The sequence below is a fragment of the Stegostoma tigrinum genome, chromosome 41 (assembly GCF_030684315.1).
Source record: "Stegostoma tigrinum isolate sSteTig4 chromosome 41, sSteTig4.hap1, whole genome shotgun sequence".
NCBI classification, from domain to species: domain Eukaryota; kingdom Metazoa; phylum Chordata; class Chondrichthyes; order Orectolobiformes; family Stegostomatidae; genus Stegostoma; species Stegostoma tigrinum.
Genome location: NC_081394.1, coordinates 5807833 through 5828563, shown reverse-complemented (window position 1 = coordinate 5828563; position 20731 = coordinate 5807833). Strand labels below are relative to the sequence as shown.

Genomic DNA, 20731 nt, shown 5'->3' with positions numbered 1-20731 from the left:
TAGCAGGAGAAGGCCATTCAGCCCCCTCTTCAAGCCTGTACACAGGAACAGGAGGAGGCCATTCAGCTGCTTCTTCAAGCCTGTTACACAGGAGCAGGAGGCTATTCAGCCCCTTCCTCTTGTCAGTTACACAGGAGCAGGAGGAGGCCATTCAGCCACCCTCCTTATGCCTGTGAGACAGGAATAAGAGGCCATTCAGCCCCTTCCTTGAGTCTGTTACACAGGAGCAAGAAGCCATTCATCCCCTTCCTTGAGTCTGTTACACAGGAACAGGAGAAGGCCATTCAGCCCCTCATGATTTAGGGTTTACCTCTGACAGGATCTTTGACCTGATGCGGTAATTTCCCTGTTATTCCTCATGACATATGTCAGCAGATATGATGGAGAACAATTCACCAGGTCAGAGAATTGTTAAGTGTGGATGGGGCCTATTTGGTCCATTGTGCCCTCTCTCGTAGACAGCGAAGAAGGTTATCTAAGATTACAAAGAGATCTTTGCAAACTGGGTCAATGAGCTAAAGAGAGGCAGATAGAGTTTAACTTGGATAAATGTGAAGTACTGTATTTTGGTAAAGTGAACAAGGACAGGACTCATACAATTAATGGTAGAACAGAGAGGCAGAGGGGTTCAGCTATATAATTCCTCAAAATTTGCAACACCTGTAGACAGGGTGGCTAAGGAGGCGTTTAGCACGCTTACCTTCATTGCTCGGATATTTGAGTATAGGAGTTGGGACGTCATGTTGAGAATGGCGGTGAGGCCTCTCCTAGGGTTCTGTGACGGGAAAGATATTATTAAACTGGAGAGGGCTTAGAAAAGATTGACCAAAAAGTAGCTAGCATTGAGTTATAAGGATAGGCTGGGACATTTTTCACTGGAGCACAGGAGGTTGAGGGCTGACCTGACAGAGCTTTATAAAATCAAGAGAGCCTCACACAACGTGAGTGTCAAAGCTCTTTTTCGCTAGGGGGGGGGCATTCAAAACTTACAAATATTTTTAAGGAGAGCGTAGAAAACTTTAAAAAGGACAATGAGGGGCAACTTTTATTTTACACAGAGTGGTTCGTGTGTGGAACGGACTGCCCGAGGAAGTGGTGGATTCACATTCAGTTACAACATTTAAAAGACATTTGGATAAGTCCATGAATAGGAAAAGTTTGGAGAGAGATGGGCCAGGAGCAGGCAGGTGGGACCAGTTTAGTTTAGGAACATGATCGATGTGGAGTGATTGGTCCAAAGTCTCTGTTTCCATGCTGTGCGAATCTCTGACCCCAGTTCTGTCACTGAGGGCCCGATTTCCTTTACTTTCCCTCACCCCGCACCTATTTCTATCCAAACGCCTATCCAATATCCCTCTCTGATGCCCCAGTTGAACCTGCCCCCCCTCCTCACATTTCCAGGCAGTGTATAACCATTCACTGAGTGAACATAGCTGTTTCCTCCTCACTCTATTTGCACATCACTTCAAACCCACGACCCTCTCTCGTTCCTGTGTTCCTTTTACGAGTGGGAACAACTTCTCCCTGTCGACTCTATGGAGCACCCCCTCATGATTTTGAAAACCTCCGATGAACCTCCCTCCTTATCTCCAAGGAGAACGGTCCCCAGCTTCTTCAACCTATCCTCATTGCAGAATTTTCTCATCCCTGAAACTGTCAGATTAAGTCCCTCCTGCACTCTCCAAAGCGTTTTCCTGCGATGAGGCACCCACAACTGGACACAATACTCCAGCTGGACTCGAACGAGTATCTTGTACGACTTTAACGCCTGCTCTTGTACTCTATGCCCCTATATGTTTTTCTTCATCATTCACGTGGATGGCTGGGACCAGCATTTATTGCCCCATCCCTAGTTGCCCCTTGAGCAGGTAGCAATGAGCTGCATTCTTGAACTGCTGCATTACATAGGATTTTCACAAGGGTCCTGACTGACATGAAGCTGTGACTTTGCAACAGAGCTACATGGATGCAGGAGGGCATCATGCATCTGGTGTTCCCTGCATAAGACGGACTCTGAGATCTCAGATCATATGTTATGACACACAGTGATGAAATCGAGAGAATGTCCTCCAATAGTAACTGACCAAATGAATGTCAGGCAGTTCACAAAACCTTCAGCCTGTTATTCAGAAGTAGCAATGTGCCATTCAGTCCCCGCCTCGAGCCTGTTACACAGAGTGAGAGGAGGCCATTCAGCCCCTCGAGGGGCATGATCACTTTCAGTTCAAAACATCTGCATTCCATAGACAAATTCACGCGCAGTTCCATTTCCCAAACCTTGGCGACTGGATTCTGTGGGTGTACACAATACATGGGACGGGCACTGGATGGGTTAACTTCCATCGCTGACGGATCAGGGTCCAGTCAGAGGGTCGCACTGTCGGAGAGTCAGTGCTGAGGGACTGGGCACTGTTGGAGGGTCAGTGCTGAGGGAGCAGGCACTGTCGGAGGGTCAGTGCTGAGGGAGTGGGCACTGTCGGAGGGTCAGTGCTGAGGGAGTGGGCACTGTCGGAGGGTCAGTGCTGAGGGAGTGCCGCACTGTCGGAAGGTCAGTGCTGAGGGAGCGCCGCACTGTCGGAGGGTCAGTGCTGAGGGAGCGCCGCACTGTCGGAGGGTCAGTGCTGAGGGAGCGCCGCACTGTCGGAGGGTCAGTGCTGAGGGAGCGCCGCACTGTCGGAGGGTCAGTGCTGAGGGAGCGCCGCACTGTCGGAGGGTCAGTGCTGAGGGAGCGGGGACTGTCGGAGGGTCAGTGCTGAGGGAGTGGGCACTGTCAGAGGGTCAGTGCTGAGGGAGTGGGCACTGTCAGAGGGTCAGTGCTGAGGGAGCGGGCACTGTCGGAGGGTCAGTGCTGAGGGAACACTGTGCTGTCTGAGGGTGAGTACTGCAGGGGTGATGCAGAGTTGGACGATCTGTTATACTGTGTATAAATTACCCCAAAAGGGTTTGATTAGATTCCAGTCTGTAATCTATGACTGGGTATCTGTTATTCTATCCACAAACTACCCCAGAATCCTTTGATTAGACATCAGTCTGTAACTCACTCTTGTGTATCTGTATCTACACCTCGAACTCCTTGATTAGATTCCAGTCTGAAACTCACACCTGAATATTTTTGATCTCTGTGTAAATCATCGCTATCCCTCAATTAGATTACATGGTTTTAATCACTCCCAGTAAGCCATGATCCAATAAATGAAATTAAAGCTTTTACTCTGATGACTGCACTGTTTCTAAGACTGGGAAGGAATGAGAGACAGAAAGATCACCAATGCTGGCAGGACTTTAACTCCTTCTAATCATTAAAATTGTTCTTCAAGTCGACCCCTGGCAAAGAGAGAGAGACAGAGAACACTCCCGGAGGGGTGTAGGGGCTGGGGGGGGTTACAGAGACAGGGAGGGGGTGTAGGGGCTGGAGGAGGATACAGAGATAGGGAGGGGGTGTTGGGGCTGGGGGGGTTACAGAGATAGGGAGGGGGTGTAGGGGCTGGAGGGGGTTACAGAGATAGGGAGGGGGGTGTAGGGGCTGGAGGGGGTTACAGAGATAGGGAGGGGGTGTAGGGGCTGGAGGGGGTTACAGAGATAGGGAGGGGGTGTAGGGGGTGTCGGGGCTGGAGGGGGTTACAGAGATAGGGAGGGGCTGGAGGGGGTGACAGAGATAGGGAGGGGGTGTAGGGGCTGGAGGAGGTTACAGGGATAGGGAGGGGGTGTAGGGGCTGGAGGAGGTTACAGGGATAGGGAGGGGGGTAGGGGCTGGAGGAGGTTACAGAGATAGGGAGGGGGTGTAGGGGCTGGGGGGGTTACAGAGATAGGGAGGGGGTGTAGGGGCTGGGGGGGTTACAGAGATAGGGAGGGGGTGTAGGGGGTGTCGGGGCTGGAGGGGGTTACAGAGATAGGGAGGGGCTGGAGGGGGTGACAGAGATAGGGAGGGGGTGTAGGGGCTGGAGGAGGTTACAGGGATAGGGAGGGGGTGTAGGGGCTGGAGGAGGTTACAGGGATAGGGAGGGGGGTAGGGGCTGGAGGAGGTTACAGAGATAGGGAGGGGGTGTAGGGGCTGGGGGGGTTACAGAGATAGGGAGGGGGTGTAGGGGCTGGAGGGGGTTACAGGGATAGGGAGGGGGTGTAGGGGCTGGAGGGGGTTACAGAGATAGGGAGGGGGTGTAGGGGCTGGAGGGGGTTACAGAGATAGGGAGGGGGTGTAGGGGCTGGAGGGAGTTACAGCGATAGGGAGGGGGTGTAGGGGGTGTCGGGGCTGGAGGGGGTTACAGAGATAGGGAGGGGCTGGAGGGGGTGACAGAGACAGGGAGGGGGTGTAGGGGCTGGAGGAGGTTACAGGGATAGGGAGGGGGTGTAGGGGCTGGAGGAGGTTACAGGGATAGGGAGGGGGTGTAGGGGCTGGAGGAGGTTACAGGGATAGGGAGGGGGGTAGGGGCTGGAGGGGGTTACAGAGATAGGGAGGGGGTGTAGGGGCTGGAGGGGGTTACAGAGATAGGGAGGGGGTTTAGGGGCTGGAGGGGGTTACAGAGATGGGGAGGGGGTGTGGGGCTGGGGGGGTTACAGATGTAGGGAGGGGGTGTAGGGGCAGGAGGGGGTTACAGAGATAGGGAGGGGGTGCAGGGGCTGGAGGGGGTTACAGAGATAGGGAGGGGGTGTAGGGACTGGAGGGGGTGACAGAGATAGGGAGAGGGTGTAGGGGCTGGAGGGGGTTACAGAGATAGGGAGGGGTGTAGGGGCTGGGGGGGGGTTACAGAGATAGGGAGAGGTGTAGGGGCTGGAGGGGGTTCCAGAGATCGGGAGAGGGTGTAGGGGCTGGAGGAGGTTACAGAGATAGGGAGGGCGTGTAGGGGCTGGAGGCGGTTACAGAGATAGTGAGGGGGTGTAGGGGCTGGAGGGGGTTACAGAGATAGGGAGGGGTGTAGGGGCTGGGGGGGGTTACAGAGATAGGGAGGGGTGTAGGGGCTGGAGGGGGTTACAGAGATAGGGAGGGGGTGCAGGGGCTGGAGGGGGTTACAGAGATAGGGAGGGGGTGGAGGGGGTGTAGGGGCTGGAGGAGGTTACAGAGATAGGGAGGGGGTGTAGGGGCTGGAGGAGGTTACAGAGATAGGGAGGTGGTGTAGGGGCTGGAGGGGGTTACAGAGATAGGGAGGGGGTTTCGGGGCTGGAGGAGGTTACAGAGATAGGGAGGGGGTGTAGGGGCTGGAGGGGGTTACAGAGATAGGGAGGGGGTTTAGGGGCTAGAGGGGGTTACAGAGATAGGGAGGGGGTGTAGGGGCTGGGGGGGTTACAGAGGTAGGGAGGGGGTGTAGGGGCAGGAGGGGGTTACAGAGATAGGGAGGGGGGGTGCAGGGGCTGGAGGGGGTTACAGAGATAGGGAGGGGGTGTAGGGGCTGGAGGGGGTGACAGAGATAGGGAGGCGGAGTAGGGGCTGGAGGGGGTTACAGAGATAGGGAGGGGTGTAGGGGCTGGGGGGGGGTTACAGAGATAGGGAGGGGTGTAGGGGCTGGAGGGGGTTCCAGAGATCGGGAGGGGGTGTAGGGGCTGGAGGAGGTTACAGAGATAGGGAGGGCGTGTAGGGGCTGGAGCGGTTACAGAGATAGTGAGGGGGTGTAGGGGCTGGAGGGGGTTACAGAGATAGGGAGGGGGTGTAGGGGCTGGAGGGGGTTACAGAGATTGGGAGGGGGTGTAGGGGGTGTAGGGGCTGGAGGAGGTTACAGAGATAGGGAGGGGGTGTAGGGGCTGGAGGAGGTTACAGAGATAGGGAGGGGGTGTAGGCGGTGTAGGGGGTGTAGGGGCTGGAGGGGGTTACAGAGATAGGGAGGGGTGTAGGGGCTGGAGGGTATTACAGAGATAGGGAGAGGGTGTAGGGGCTGGAGGAGGTTACAGAGATAGGGAGGGGGTGTAGGGGGTGCAGGGGCTGGAAGGGGTTACAGAGATAGGGAGGGGATGTAGGGGCTGAAGGGGGTTACAGAGATAGGGAGGGAGTGTAGGGGCTGGTGGGGTTACACAGATAGGGAGGGGGTGTAGGGGCTGGGGGGGTTACAGAGATAGGGAGGGGGTGTAGGGGCTGGGGGGGTTAAAGAGATAGGGAGGGGGTGTAGGGGCTGGAGGGGGTTACAGAGATAGGGAGGGGCTGTAGGGGCTGGAGGGGGTTACAGAGATAGGGAGGGGGTGTAGGGGCTGGAGGGGGTTACAGAGATAGGGAGGGGGTGTAGGGGCTGGGGGGGTTACAGAGATAGGGAGGGGGTTTAGGGGCTGGAGGGGGTTACAGAGATAGGGAGGGGGTGTAGGGGCTGGGGGGGTTACAGAGGTAGGGAGGGGGAGTAGGTGCTGGAGGGGGTTACAGAGATAGGGAGGGGGCGTAGGGGCTGGAGGGGGTTACAGAGATAGGGAGGGGGCGTAGGGGCTGGAGGGGGTTACAGAGATAGGGAGGGGGCGTAGGGGCTGGAGGGGGTTACAGAGATAGGGAGGGGGCGTAGGGGCTGGAGTTGGTTACAGAGATAGGGAGGGGTGTAGGGCTGGAGGGGGTTCCAGAGATCGGGAGGGGGTGTAGGGGCTGGGGGGGTTACAGAGGTAGGGAGGGGGTGTAGGGGCAGGAGGGGGTTACAGAGATAGGGAGGGGGTGCAGGGGCTGGAGGGGGTTACAGAGATAGGGAGGGGGAGTAGGGGTTGGAGGGGGTTACAGAGATAGGGAGGGGGCGTAGGGGCTGGAGGGGGTTACAGAGATAGGGAGGGGGCGTAGGGGCTGGAGGGGGTTACAGAGATAGGGAGGGGGCGTAGGGGCTGGAGGGGGTTACAGAGATAGGGAGGGGGTGTAGGGGCTGGAGGGGGTTACAGAGATAGGGAGGGGGTGTAGGGGGTGTAGGGTCTGGAGGAGGTTACAGAGATAGGGAGGGGGTGTAGGGGCTGGAGGAGGTTACAGAGATAGGGAGGGGGTGTAGGGGGTGTAGGGGCTGGAGGGGGTTACAGAGATAGGGAGGGGGTGTAGGGGCTGGAGGGGGTTACAGAGATAGGGAGGGGGTGTAGGGGCTGGAGGGTATTACAGAGATAGGGAGAGGGTGTAGGGGCTGGAGGATGTTACAGAGATAGGGAGGGGGTGTAGGGGGTGCAGGGGCTGGAGGGGGTTACAGAGATAGGGAGGGGGTGTAGGGGCTGAAGGGGGTTACAGAGATAGGGAGGCGGTGTAGGGGCTGGGGGGGTTACAGAGATAGGGAGGAGGTGTAGGGGCTGGGGGGGTTACAGGGATAGGGAGGGGGTGTAGGGGCTGGAGGAGGTTACAGAGATAGGGAGGGGGTGTAGGGGCTGGGGGGGTTACAGAGATAGGGAGGGGGTGTAGGGGCTGGGGGGGTTAAAGAGATAGGGAGGGGGTGTAGAGGCTGGAGGGGGTTACAGAGATAGGGAGGGGTTGTAGGGGCTGGAGGGGGTTACAGAGATAGGGAGGGGGTTTAGGGGCTGGAGGGGGTTACTGAGATAGGGAGGGGGTGTAGGGGCTGGGGGGGTTACAGAGGTAGGGAGGGGGTGTAGGGGCAGGAGGGGGTTACAGAGATAGGGAGGGGGTGCAGGGGCTGGAGGGGGTTACAGAGATAGTGAGGGGGAGTAGGGGCTGGAGGGGGTTACAGAGATAGGGAGGGGGTGCCGGGGCTGGAGGGGGTTACAGAGATAGGGAGGGGGAGTAGGGGCTGGAGGGGGTTACAGAGATAGGGAGGGGGTGTAGGGGCTAGAGGGGGTTACAGAGATAGGGAGTGGGTGTAGGGGCTGGAGGGGGTTACTGTGATAGGGTGGGCTGTAAATGCTGGGGGAGGTTACAGGGATAGGGTGGGGTGTAGATGCTGGGGGAGGGTATAGGGATAGGTTGGGGTGTAGATGCTAGGGGAGGGTACAGGGATAGGGTGGGGTGTAGATGCTGGGGGAGGTTACAGGGATAGGGTGGGGTGTTGATGCTGGGGGAGGGTACAGGGATAGGGTGGGGTGTAGATGCTGGGGGAGGGTACAGGGATAGGGTGGGGTGTAGATGCTGGGGGAGGGTACAGGGATAGGGTGGGGTGTAGGTGCTGGGGGAGGGTACAGGGATAGGGTGGGGTGTAGATGCTGGGGGAGGGTACAGGGATAAGGAAAGGTTATAGGGCCTGTGGCCTGTGCTGGAATCTCTGTTCACGTCAAACTGAATGTAGCCAATTGGTGAATGTTGAATCTTAGCCAAAGCTTTCTCTGAAATAAAAGAGAGAGAGAGAGAAAAACTGAAGTAGCGAGAGAGGGGGAGGGAGGGAGAGAGAGGAGGAGAAAGTTTGGCTGAAGAGAGTGTTGAGGAGAGAGGGAGAGGGAGTGGTGAGAGGGAGAGCAAGAGAGGAGGAAGGGAATAGAGACAGAGGGAGAGAAGGTGTTGAGTGAGTGAGCGTGAGAAGAGAGAAGTAGGCAGCGAAAGAAAGAGGGGGATAAACAGAGACGGAGGCAGAGAGGTTGGGATTGGGGGGATAGAGAGGAGGAAGGGAATGTGTCAGAGGGTGGATGGTGAGCCTCTCTCTTTCTCCCTCTGAGATATGAGTTTGTGTTGAGAGTCCTGGCCGGGCTGCGTTTGTTCCACAGGCCAGTCTCTCCACCTGCGTGTGAGTGAAAGACAGGAGAGATCGGGGAGGGTTAATACTGAGGGTGTGTGAGATGATTGAGTTGATCATTAGTAGCATCGTCAGAGAGTGGAGGGGTCAGGCCAAGTGCTCAGAAACAGCACTCGGTTTGATCAGGGTGTGATGACCAGCAGGGAAATGATGGGCCGAAGGGTTGGTGACGCTGTCTGCGGCAGTTTCATGGGCTGCAGAGACAGCAGACCACTGGCCTCATCCAAGGGAGTGTTCGAATGGCTTTGCTGCTTCAGACCCTGACCCAGCTCTCCCACTCCACCTGCACACTCACTCTTTCACACCTACTCTCTCACACAATCACACCCACTCTCTCACACACTCACACTCACTCTCTCTCCACACACACACTCACTCTCACACACACTCACTCCCTCACACATTCTCTCACACACACACTCACTCTCACACACACTCACTCCCTCACACACTCTCTCACACACACACTCACTCTCTCACACACACACACTCACTCTCACACACACTCACTCCCTCACACACTCTCTCACACACACACTCACTCTCTCACACACACACACTCACTCTCTCACACACTCTCTCACACACACACACTCTCTCACACACACACACTCACTCTCTCTCTCACACACACACTCACTCCCTCACACACTCTCTCACACACACACTCACTCTCTCACACACACACTCAATCTCTCACACACACACTCAATCTCTCACACACACACTCACTCTCTCTCTCATACACACACTCACTCCCTCACACACTCTCTCACACACACACTCACTCTCTCACACACACACTCACTCTCTCTCTCATACACACACTCACTCCCTCACACACTCTCTCACACACACACTCACTCTCTCACACACTCACACTCAATCTCTCACACCTACTCCCTCACACACTCACACCCACTCTCTCACACACTCACACTCACTCTCACACACACTCACTCCCTCACACACTCACACCCACTCTCTCACACACTCACACTCACTGTCTCACACACACACTCACTCTCTCTCCCACACACACACTCACTCTCACACACACTCACTCCCTCACACACTCACACACACACTCACTCTCTCACACACACACACTCACTCTCTCACACACACACACTCACTCTCTCTCTCATACACACACTCACTCCCTCACACACTCTCACACACACACACTCACTCTCTCACACACTCACACTCACTCTCTCACACCTACTCCCTCACACACTCACACCCACTCTCTCACACACTCACACTCACTGTCTCACACACACACTCACTCTCTCTCCCACACACACACTCACTCTCACTCTCACACACACTCACTCCCTCACACACTCTCTCACACACACACTCACTCTCTCACTCACATACTCACTCTCTCACTCACACACTCACATTCTCACACACTCACACTCACTCTCCCACACACACACTCCCTCACACACTCACACTCTCTCTCTCTCATACACACACTCACTCCCTCACACACTCACACCCACTCTCTCACACACACACTAACCCTCTCACCCACACACCCACTCACTGTCTCTCACACACTTACACCCACTCTCTCACACACTCACACCCACTCTCTCTCACACTCACACCCACTCTCTCACACACTCACTCTCTCTCCTACACACACTCACTCTCTCTCACACACACACTCACTCACTCCCTAACACACTCATATCCACTCTCTCACACACGCACTCACTCTCTCTCTCACACACATACTCACTCCCTCACACACACACTCACTCTCTGACACACACACTCACTCCCTCACACACTCACACCCACTCTCTCACACTCACACTCAATCTCTCACACACTCACACCCACTCACTCACACCCACTCTCTCTCACACACACTCACACCCACTCTCTCTCACACTCACACCTACTCTCTCTCACATACGTACTCACTCTCTCACACACTCACACTCTCTCTCACACACTCACTCACACACTCACACTCACACCCACTCTCTCACACACTCATACCCACTTTCTCACACACAAACTCACTCCCTCTCACACACAGACACCCACTCTCACACACACTCACTCTCTCCCACACACATACTCACTCCCTCTCACACACACATACCCACTCTCACACACACACACTCACTCTCTCACACACACACTCACTCTCTCACACACACACTCACTCCCTCTCTCACACACACACACACACTCTCTCTCTCACACACACACACACACTCTCTCTCTCACACACACACACTCTCTCACACACATACTCACTCTCTCACACACTCACACTCACTGTCTCTCACTCACACACTCGCACATACTCACTCTCACACACACACTCACTCTCTCCCTCTCTTGCTCTGACACACACACTCTCTCGCTCTCACACACAGACACACACACACTCTTATACACACACATGCACACAGATACACACACACACACACAGACACACACACACACACACACACACTTATACACACACAGACACACACACACACACGCACAAAGACACATGCACACACACACTTATACACACACACAGACACACACATACACACCACACACAGACACTCACAGACACTCACAGACACACACACACACACACACACATTCACACACACACACACACACACAAACATACACTCTCAGCGTCCAGCCCTCTGCGAACCAACTCCAAGCCAAATCCTTTATGAAAGGATACATGGACATGAATTCCACTTTCACTTCACCCCCTTCTTCCCTACAACAGCTACCCCGACCCTGCCAACCCTCCCCCAGGTTGACTGTGTGAACCAATAAGAGTGAACTGCGTTTCCAGGCACAGGGAACCTGAATATGATCCGGTGGGTAATGTGGCCCCAGAAATAGCAATTAAAAATTCCCCCAGGTTGGGGAGGGCGGTGGGCTGTGTATTTTAATTCCCTACATGCCTCTACTGGGAAGCCAACCTCATAAAAATAGGAGGAAGGACTGGGGCGAGAGAGAGGGAGAGAGAGGGAGTTAGGGAGAGATTCAGACAGACAGCAAGGGGGAAAAAGAGAGAGAGAGAGAGAGAGAGAGAGAAAGACAGACTGACAGACGGTGAGGGAGAGAGACAAAGAGACCGACAGACAGCGAGGGGGAGAGAGAGAGAGAGAGAGAGACCGACAGACAGCGAGGGAGAGAGAGAGAGAAAGACAGCGAGGGAGAGAAATGGTGAGGTTTAGAGAGAGAGAGAGAGAGAGAGAGAGACAGCGCGCGCGAGAGAGAGGGAGAGGGAGGGAGAAAGAGAGAGACAGCAAGGGAGAGAAATGCTGAGGTTCAGAGAGAGACAGCGATCAAGAGGGAGAGGGAGAGATGGCCTTCTTCCTCTGTCACCCAGCCAGGCCTAACCCTTCTCTCTCTCTCTCCCTGTCCACCCAGAAATTCCTCAGACCTCGGTCAGTCAGGAACCTTCCAGAAACCCATGTCATTGTCGCTCTCTATCTCTTTCCACTGACAGACTGCATTTGGCCTGATAACTCAGCAGCGTCCTCTGAGAATCTTGACTTATTTGACAATTTATTGCGTTCATCAGCTTTCAAAGCAGGCACGAGGGTACAGGCCAGAGATATATCACAGACAAGATGGTGAAGCCACAAAATCTTATACATTCAGTGCAGTGGGTAACTGGGAACTCAAACAGGGTGACTGAGGGAGAGAAAAAAACATGTATTCTTCATTCTGACCACAGCCTCAAACAACCCACATCTCCGTCAGGTTTTGGAAGGCTTTTGCATAACTTATGAACACAGAGAAACCGAGAGCATTCTAAAAGGGCGAGGCAGCGTAAATGCAGGGGAGATGTTACCGATGACTGGGGAGTCCAGAACCAGAGGGACAGAGTTTAAAGATATGGGGTGGGCCATTTAGTGATGAGATAAGGAGGAATGTCTTCTTCCAGAGAATGGGGAGCCTGTGGAATTTTGACGCATTCCTTCATTGTCAGAGTGTCAGCACTTGAGGGAGCGTCGTGCTGTCGGAGGGTCAGTGCTGAGGGAGTGCCACACTGTCGGAGGGTCAGTGCTGAGGGAGTGGGCACTGTGGGAGGGTCAGTGCTGAGGGAGCGGGCACTGTGGGAGGGTCAGTGCTGAGGGAGCGGGCACTGTCGGACGGTCAGTGCTGAGGGAGCACCGCACTGTCGGAGGGTCAGTGCTGAGGGAGTGGGCACTGTGGGAGGGTCAGTGCTGAGGGAGCGGGCACTGTCGGAGGGTCAGTGCTGAGGGAACGCCACACTGTTGGAGGGTCAGTGCTGAGGGAGCGCCGCATTGTCGGAGGGTCAGTGCTGAGGGAGTGGGCACTGTCGGAGGGTCAGTGCTGAGGGAGCGCCACACTGTTGGAGGGTCAGTGCTGAGGGAGTGCTACGCTGTCGCAGGGTCAGTGCTGAGGGAGCATCGCACTGTCGGACAGTCAGTGCTGAGAGAGCACCGCGATGTCAGAGGGTCAGTGCTGAGGGAGTGCCGCGATGTCAGAGGGTCAGTGCTGAGGGAGTGGGCACTGTCGGAGGGTCAGTGCTGAGGGAGCGCCACACTGTTGGAGGGTCAGTGCTGAGGGAGTGCTACGCTGTCGCAGGGTCAGTGCTGAGGGAGCATCGCACTGTCGGACAGTCAGTGCTGAGAGAGCACCGCGATGTCAGAGGGTCAGTGCTGAGGGAGTGCCGCGATGTCAGAGGGTCAGTGCTGAGGGAGTGGGCACTGTCGGAGGGTCAGTGCTGAGGGAGCGCTGCACTGTTGGAGGGTCAGCGTTGAGGGAGCGCCGCACTGTCGGAGGGTCAGTGGTGAGGGAGCGGGGCACTGTTGGAGGGTCAGTGCTGAGGGAGCGCCGCACTGTCGGAGGGTCAGTGCTGAGGGAGTGCTACGCTGTCGCAGGGTCAGTGCTGAGGGAGCATCACACTGTCGGACAGTCAGTGCTGAGAGAGCACCGCGATGTCAGAGGGTCAGTGCTGAGGGAGTGGGCACTGTCAGAGGGTCAGTGCTGAGGGAGCGCCACACTGTCAGAGGGTCAGTGCTGAGGAAGTGCCACACTGTCGCAGGGTCATTGCTGAGGGAGCGCCGTGATGTCGGAGGGTCAGTGCTGAGGGAGCGCCATGATGTCGGAGGGTCAGTGCTGAGGGAGTGGGCACTGTCAGAGGGTCAGTGCTGAGGGAGCGGGCACTGTCGGACCGTCTGTGCTGAGGGAGTGGGCACTGTTGGAGAGTCAGTACTGAGGGAAATCCTCACTGTTGGAGGGTCAGTGCTGAGGGAGCGCTGCACTGTTGGAGGGTCAGCGTTGAGGGTGCGCCGCACTGTCGGAGGGTCAGTGGTGAGGGAGCGGGCACTGTCGGAGGGTCAGTGCTGAGTGAGTGCCGCACTATCCGAGGTTCAGTGCTGAGGGAGCGGGCACTGTCGGAGGGTCAGTGCTGAGGGAGCGCCGCACTGTCGGAGGTTCAGTGCTGAGGGGGCCCCGCACTGTCGGAGAGTCAGTGCTGAGGGAGCGGGCACTGTCGGAGGGTCAGTGCTGAGGGAGCGCCGCACTGTGGGAGGGTCAGTGCTGAGGGAGCGCCGCACCGTCGGAGGTTCAGTGCTGAGGGAGTGGGCACTGTCGGAGGTTCAGTGCTGAGGGAGTGGGCACTGTCGGAGGGTCAGTGCTGAGGGAGCGGGCACTGTCAGAGTGTCAGTGCTGAGGGAGCGGGCACTGTCAGAGGGTCAGTGCTGAGGTAGTGCCTCACTGTCGGAGGGTCAGTGCTGAGGGAGCGCCGCACTGTGGGAGGGTCAGTGCTGAGGACCGTAAAAGATCTCTCACACATCACTTAGGAGATGAGCAGAGACAATTTCACCCCAGAATCCCTGAGGCTGGTTGGCTGTATTACTCTGTTGAGTAGTGAGGAGCTTTGAGGTGATGTGAAAGGCAGTGGAACAATGCAATACCTTATTTCTCCTGAATTGCCAATTGGATTTATGACAGAGATTCTCACATTGATCAATATTTGGGGGGTTATCACTGACCAGAAACTCAACTGGACTAATCACATAAACAGTGACTCCAAGAGCAGGTCAGAGGCTGGGAATCCTGCAGCGAGTAACTCCCCTCCCGACTCCCCCCAAAGCCTGTCCCACCATCGACAAGGTACAAGTCAGGAGGGGGATGGAATACTCCCCACTTGCCCCTGGATGGGGGCAGCCCCGACAACACTCAAGAAGCTCGACACCATCCAGGACAGAGCAGCCCCCGCTCGATTGGCCCCACATCCACAAACATCCCACTCCCTCCCCCCACCGACGCTCAGTCGCAGCAGTGTGTACCATCTACAAGATGCTCTGCAGAGATTCACCAAAGATCCTCAGGCAGCACCTTCCAAACCCACGACCCACTTCCATCCAGAAGGACAAGGGGCAGCAGGTACATGGGAACACCAGCCCCCTGCAAGTTCCCCTCCCCTCCCCATCCTGACTTGGGAATATATCGCCGTTCCTTCAGTGTCACTGGATCAGAATCCTGGAATTCCCTCCCTAAAAGCTTTGTGAGTCAACACAGTGGGTGAACTGCAGCGGTTCAAGAAGGCAGGTCAACCCCACCTTCTGAGGGGCAACTAGGGATGGGGCATTAAATACTGGGCCCCAGCATTCTCATGCCACACAAACATAGGAAATGAAGGAGTAGGCCACTCGGTCCTTCGAAACTGCTTCACCATTCAATATAATCAAGGCAGATCGTCCAGCTTAGTCCTTGATCCCACTTTCTCCCCCATTCTCCTTTAGCCTTGAAAGCTGTATCTAACTCCTTTAAAGAAACACCATGATAGAATGAGTAAAGTTGCAGAACTACTCAGAACACTTTGCACTGGTGTTGTCTCTCAAGTGATAGCATCTTGCTCATCACTGCCGAGCCCTTGACACAAAACATAAAGCCCTGAGACATGTCCAACATTGACTGTGTCTGGGAGGACTCTCATGACCAAGTGTGAAGATGAAGCACATACTTAAGAGGAGGCGATGGCCTAGTGGTATTGTCACTGCACTGTTATTCCAGAGACCCAGATAATGTTTCTGGGACCTGGAGTCAAATCCCGCCATTGGCAGATGGAGGAATTTGAATTCATTAGAAGTCTGGAGTTACAATCATAAAATCCCTACAGCAGGCCTAATGGAGTCCCTCCTGAAAATCGTCCAACCCTGCAATTCCCATTGGTGACTCCATCTAGCCTGGACACTGTGGGCACAACTTCCAACTGACCCACACATCTCTAGCCTGTGGGAGGGAGCCCACACAGACACGAGGAGAATGTGCGAACTCCACACAGTCACCAGAGGTGGGAATTGAACCAGGGTCCCTGGTACTACGAGGCAGCAGTGACGGCCCCTGAGCCACTCACAGCAGCTATAATTCCATTGTTGATTGTTGGAAAAACCTATTGGATTCACTCAGGGCCTTTTGGGATGGAAACTGTCATCCTTACTGACCAGGCCTACCTGTGGCTCCAGACCCACAACCATATGGTCGAGTCTGGACAATTAGGGATCGGCTAGCCAGCGACGCCCTCACATCGTGATTATGAAAAGAAAGCCCGTTTGCACAGATATACCGTCCTTCTTTATCCAAAAACCGATTTGAGGCCTTTAGATTTTGCAGTGCACTCCTCTGTCAACTCCCGCTGCTTCTCATTTGGGACTAAGGGGCAAATCCTTGAAGTACTGGCCACGCAGGAAAGGAAGGGTGCTGATTGGCTGTAGGCTCCCCAAGATCCCCCACTCATTCAAAAAAACTAAACAATGTTGAGCCTCACACCACCCCAAGCGCTGAGCCATGGCACATGTCAATTTCAGGCACTGTGCAACAGTAGGTTCAAAGGTCGTCCATCCCAGCCATACTAAGCTTGACCCAGCCCCAGTCTGGTTGCCACCAGAAACAGGCCAGGCCATTCAGCCCATCGAATCTGCTCTGCCATTCATTGAGGTCATGGCTGATCTGATCACCCTCGATTCCACTCTCCCTGACTCGTCGAAAACCTGTCTGTCTCAATCTCAAACATTCCCAGTGACCCACCCTCCGCAGCCCAGAATTCCACAGATTCGCTCCACTCTGAGAGAAAGAACTGCTCCTCGTCTCCGTCTGAAATGTGCGAATCCTGATTTTGGGATCACACCCTCTAGCCCGAGGCTCTCCCAACCAGGGAAAGAGCCCTTTCAAGTCCCCTGAGAATCTCATGCCTTTCCAGAATGTTGCCATTTCCAGTACCAGTAGAAAAATAATCACAGGATCAGATGGACTATGGTAAAAAAATACGGCCCAGCAGGACGCCATTCGGCCCATCAATCATACAGCAGGACCTTTTGGTGTGACCTGTCCATGCTGACCATTGGGCGGGTATTTGGATAGAAATAGGGTGCAGGGATGTGGAGAGAAAAGGAAGGAAATCAGGCCGTAAGGAACAGAGTGCGTGTCATAGCTGCCATGGAAACAGACCTCTCAGTCCAACCAGTCCATGCTGACCACGCTCCTAAACTAAACTAGCCCCACCTGCCTGTTCCTGGCCCATAACCCTCCAAACCTTTCCCGTTCATGTACTGAGCCAAATGTCTTTCAAATGTTGTAACTGAACCCACATCCACCACTTCCTCTGGCAGTTCGTTCCACATGCCAACCACTCGCCACATGTAAAACCATTGCCCTTCATGTCCTTTTGTAAGTCTCCTCTCAGCTTAACAGTACTCACTCACCTACCCAAGGGGAGAGAACATTAACTTTCTCCTTATCTACAGCCCTCATTATTGTGCAAATGTCCATAACATTATCCCTATACATACTGTGATAATGGGAACTGCAGATGCTGGAGAATCCAAGATGATGATGAAGGGTCTAGGCCCGAAACGTCAGCTTTTGTGCTCCTGAGATGCTGCTGGGCCTGCTGTGTTCATCCAGCCTCACATTTCATTACCCTACACATACTGTGCTCAGTTTCTTTTTCTTCTCATTCATGAGATGTGGGTGTTGCTGGCAGAGTCCGGCATTTCTTGCCCAGTCCCTAGATTCCCTCCTTGAGAAGGTGGGGGTGAGCTGCCTTCTTGAACTGCTGCAGTTCATATGCTTTGGTTTGACCCACAACGTCCCTGAGGGAGTAGTTTCCAGGATTTTGACCCAGCAACACTGAAGGAACGGCGATATATTCCCAAGTCAGGATGGGGTGTGGAGGGGAACGTGCAGCAGCCTGGTGTTGCCATGTATCTGCTGCCCCTGTCCTTCTAGATGGAAGAGGTCATGGGCCTGAGGATCTTTAGTGAATTTCTGCAGCGCATTTTGTAGATAGTCCCAGCCTATCCAGCCTCTCCTTATAACCCGTTCCCTGTAACATGATTAGATTAGGTTCCCTACAATGTAGAAACAGACCCTTCAGCCCAACAAGTCCACACTGCCCCTGCTACGTCCTGGTACATCTTTTCTGAACCCTCTTCAGTTTAATAATGTTCTTCCGATAACTTGGAAACCGGAAATGGACACAGTATTGCAGAACGATGTCCTGTAACAACGTCAGCATGAAATCCTAACTCCGTTACTCGAAGACCTGAGCAATGAACAGAGGCGTACTAAATGTCTCTTAAACACCCTGTCTACCTGCGATGCAACTTTCAAACAATTATGGACCTGAACCCCGAGTTCTCTCTGTTCAACAACATCACCCAGGGCCCGACCATTAATTGTACAGCTGCTCCCCTTATTTGTATGAGCAACATGGAAAACATTGCGTTATCCAAATTAAACTCCTGTGCCAGAAACTTTTCAACAACAGTTCAATTGATCCTCAAGCATCATGTCTGCACTTTCCAGTACAACACTGTAAACATTCCCCTTTCCAGGGTTTCTCTAATCTCTCCCCAACTTTTCGAGTAGCGCCACACTGTCAGACGGTCAGCGCTGAGGGAGCGGGCACTGTCGAAGTGTCAGTGCTAAGGGAGCGGGCACTGTCAGAGGGTCAGTGCTGAGGGAGCGCCACACTGTCAGAGGGTCAGCGCTGAGGGAGCTCCACACTGTCGGAGGGTCAGCGCAGAGGGAGCGGGCACTGTCAGAGGGTCAGCGCTGAGGGAGCTCCACACTGTCAGAGGGTCAGAGCAGAGGGAGCGGGCACTGTTGGATGGTCAGTGCTAAGGGAGCGCTGCACTGTCGGAGGGTCAGTGCTGAGGGAGCAGACACTGTCGGAGGTTCAGTGCTGAGGGAGCGCCGCACTGTCGGAGGGTCAGTGCTCAGGGAGTGGGCACTGTCACAGGGTCAGTACTGAGGGAGCGCCGCACTGTCGGAGTGTCAGTGCTGAGGGAGCGCTGCACTGTTGGACGGTCAGTGCTGAGGGAGCGGGCACTGTCAGAGGGTCAGTGCTGAGGGAGCAGGCACTGTCGGAGGGTCAGTGCTGAGGGAGCGGGCGCTGTCTGAGGGTCAGTGCTGAGGGAGCGGGCGCTGTCAGAGGGTCAGTGCTGAGGGAGCGCCGCACTGTCGGAGGGTCAGTGCTCAGGGAGTGGGCACTGTCACAGGGTCAGTACTGAGGGAGCGCCGCACTGTCGGAGTGTCAGTGCTGAGGGAGCGCTGCACTGTTGGACGGTCAGTGCTGAGGGAGCGGGCACTGTCAGAGGGTCAGTGCTGAGGGAGCAGGCACTGTCGGAGGGTCAGTGCTGAGGGAGCGGGCGCTGTCTGAGGGTCAGTGCTGAGGGAGCGGGCGCTGTCAGAGGGTCAGTGCTGAGGGAGGACCGCACTGTCGGAGGGTCAGTGCTAAGGGAGTGCCACACTGTCGGAGGGTCAGTGCTGAGGGAGCGGGTGCTGTCGGAGGGTCAGTGCTGAGGGACCGCCGCACTGTCGGAGGGTCAGTGCTGAGGGATCAGGCGCTGTCGGAGGGTCAGTGCTGAAGGAGCGGGCGGTGTCGGAGGGTCAGTGCTGAGGGAGCACCGCACTGTTGGAGGGTCAGTGCTGAGGGAGCGGGCACTGTTGGAGGGTCAGTGCTGAGGGAGCGCCGCACTGTCGGAGAGTCAGTGCTGAGGGTGCAGGCACTGTCGGAGGGTCAGCGCTGAGGGAGCGGGCAATGTCGGAGGGTCAGTGCTGAGGGAGCGGGCGCTGTCAGAGGGTCAGTGCTGAGGGAGCGGGCAATGTCGGAGGGTCAGTGCTGAGGGAGTGGGCACTGTCGGAGGGTCAGTGCTGAGGGAGCGGGCACTGTCGGAGGGTCAGTGCTGAGGGAGCGGGCACTGTCGGAGGGTCAGTGCTGAGGGAGCGGGCAATGTTGGAGGGTCAGTGCTGAGGGAGCGGGCACTATCGGAGGGTCAGTGCTGAGGGAGCGGGCACTGTCGGAGGGTCAGTGCTGAGGGAGCGGGCAATGTTGGAGGGTCAGTGCTGAAGGAGTGGGCACTGTCGGAGGGTCAGTGCTGAGGGAGCGGGCACTGTCGGAGGGTCAGTGCTGAGTGAGCGGGCAATGTCGGAGGGTCAGTGCTGAGGGAGTGGGCACTGTCGGAGGGTCAGTGCTGAGGGAGTGGGCACTGTCGGAGGGTCAGTGCTGAGGGAGCGGGCACTATCGGAGGGTCAGTGCTGAGGGAACGGGCACTATCGGAGAGTCAGTGCTGAGGGAGTGGGCACTGTTGGAGGGTCAGTGCTGAGGGAGCGGGCAATGTCGGAGGGTCAGTGCTGAGGGAGTGGGCACTGTCGGAGGGTCAGTGCTGAGGGAGCGGGCACTGTCGGAGGGTCAGTGCTGAGGGAGCGGGCACTGTCGGAGGGTCAGTGCTGAGGGAGTGGGCACTGTCAGAGGGTCAATACTGAGGGAGCGGGCACTGTCGGAGGGTCAGCACTGAGGGAGTGGGCACTGTGGGAGGGTCAGTGCTGAGGGAGTGGGCACCGTCGGAGGGACAGTACTGAGGGAGCGGGCACTATCGGAGAGTCAGTGCTGAGGGAGTGGGCACTGTTGGAGGGTCACTGCTGAGGGAGTGGGCACTGTCAGAGGGTCAATACTGAGGGAGCGGGCACTGTCGGAGGGTCAGCACTGAGGGAGTGGGCACTGTCGGAGGGTCAGTGCTGAGGGAGCAGGCACTGTCGGAGAGTCAGTGCTGAGGGAGCGGGCACTGTCGGAGGGTCAGTGCTGAGGGAGC

General features: G+C 55.7%; 1 protein-coding gene across 1 annotated transcript in view; it reads right to left on the bottom strand.

The window, feature by feature from the left end:
• fpr1 (formyl peptide receptor 1) overlaps nucleotides 1-20731 on the bottom strand; it is an 88303-nt gene that overhangs the window by 66164 nt on the left and 1408 nt on the right.